Source organism: Arachis duranensis, chromosome 3 (genome assembly GCF_000817695.3).
Source record: "Arachis duranensis cultivar V14167 chromosome 3, aradu.V14167.gnm2.J7QH, whole genome shotgun sequence".
NCBI lineage: Eukaryota > Viridiplantae > Streptophyta > Magnoliopsida > Fabales > Fabaceae > Arachis > Arachis duranensis.
Window position 1 is genome coordinate 131632363 of NC_029774.3, and position 2597 is coordinate 131634959.

The window sequence follows — 2597 nt, forward strand, 5'->3', positions numbered from 1 at the left end:
AAAAAATAATTTAAAAAAAATTACACACTAAACAAAAGACATTATATAATTAGCCATATTTAAAATAAGAGCCAGTCAATAATCTGGACTATTATTCATTTTTTTCAACCTTTTTACCACTACATTTATTAATTCAAAGACTTATCTTTATTCTTTATTTTACTCGTGCGGGATCGTGAAGAGTCCAAGAGTCCATGCATGTGTGTTGTACTAATTTGATAAGTATACATGGATGACAGGACGAGAATGACGACGTTTCAGCAGACATATTTTATTAGTGAGGAGTGCTTGTCCAAGTAAGTTTTATAATTTATAAATTATTAATTAATTATTATTAGTGTTTTTAATGGTACGAAATTATGTTTAATGGTATAAAATTATTTATTTTCTTTTTACTAATTAAGTGCAAGCCATATTTTAATAAAACTGTTAGCCTCAGACTTTTTCTTTTATTAGCCAAATTATTACGGAAATTTTTTAATAAATAAATTAAATATTTTATTTATGAATATAAATAATTTGTAACCTATATTTACGAATTTGTATTTATTTATTTATCTCATTTAAGTATAAACGAAATAAAGTTGTGTATACCTTGTCTACACTGTAAACAAAATAAGACATAATTTGCGCGCATATCACATTTGCAAACGAGATATATAGAATTTGAAAAATACAAATATCTCCTTTACACTGTAAACAAGATATATGTATTATTTTAAAAAAATTACGATTAAAATAATCTAATATTTTAGCGTATGATTAAAATTATAATTAAGATAATCTAATAAAAATACATTTATGTAAATACTGTAATCAAAATATACATAATTTTATTTTATTTACACAATAAACAAGATAAATTAAAAAAAACACAAATTTGTAAATAGACTGCAAATTATCTATATCTATAAATAAAATATTTAATTTATTTATTTAAAAAATTCCAATTATTACGTTGTATCAGAAATTTCAACAAGTAGCACATTATATATACACCATGTATATATTGTGACTGTTGTATTTTCTATAACAACTTGTTTTTATTTATAATATTAAAAAGAAAGCAAAGCATAGAGAAGAGAGATTCTTTAAAATGAAATCGCTGGAAATCAGAAAAACTACTCTTAATTACTGTAAAAACTATACCCCCATCAAATCCTACTTTATTACAGGGGCATTATGTGTGTGTTGGTAGCTGATGGCTGATTATTATGGGATTTGCATCATGACAACGTAGAAAATTGGAATCCAACAAAAAGTAGAATGTTACAAACAACAACGATATCATTATAATAAAAAGATAGCCATGAATGAAATTCTTTAATTTCATTACGACTGTTAACTACCAGATCCACGATAATTCTTTCATTTAATTTACCATTTCAAGGGCCCTCCTGGAATGGTAATTGTTTGATAGTGAATGAACTTGAAAATTTAGAAATACCAGTTGTCTACATTTGTCAGTAATATGATCAACTCGATCTAATTTAGACAGGATACGAGCATCCTACCAAGTTTTGCATTATCAAATTAGAATTGAAATATGAGCAATCTTATATGGTTACCAAATATTATTATTTAAAAAAAATTAAAAATTAAAATAATTCAGTTATAATTAGTCAAAATTTTTTTAATTTGACTTATTTATATAATTCTTTTTTATATTTTGATTTTTTATCTCACTCTCTTATCACTCATTTATCACATTATATCCGTAACTATTAAAATCTAACATATTATATATTAATGAAATTTTTTATAAAATGATTTTCATATATACTATTGCATTAAAGACTAATCATAATAATATACTCTGAATTTCATTAATATTAATTAATTTTTCTTTGTAACCACTAATTTTTTTTTATTATTTCACACCTATATAATATTGTAGAGGTTGGAGTAACTAAATTTTAATTGTCATTAATTTTAATTATTTTTTTTTGTAATCACTAATTTATTGTTTCACTTACGTGATATTTGTTTTATGTTTTTCAAAGTGAAATAATAATTTATTCTGATTTTTTAACAAAAATGTTTTAAAATTTTATCATAATTAATTTTAAAAAAATATCAAACACTTAAATTAATTTATTCAATTAACAAATTTATTCATAACATCTATAAGTTTATATACATAACATCCATACTTTCATATTAATATAACATTCACAATTTTATACTAATGACGTTCATAATTTCATACATATGATATCCATAATTAATAAAATTTTACAATTAATATTACTAAAGTTCAAACTATATACCTTATTATATTTTTTAAATTATTATCTCATATGTGCATTAATGGGATATAATTTTAATTATTTTAATATTTTTTATTTAATATTCATATGTATGTTTATTTATTGATTTTAATATAATAAGTTGATAATTACTTTTAAAATTTTATTTTTTAATTTTTGTTTATATTTTATATTTTATTTTTTATTTTTTAATAGTCTATATGTAAAATATGAGTTGTATAGTAAAAGTTGTTAATGTAACACCCTAATATTCAAATCCTTATGCTCGAGTCATAAGTCAATGATATTATGGTGGTACGACTCTCAGGTGGATTTTTAATATATAAA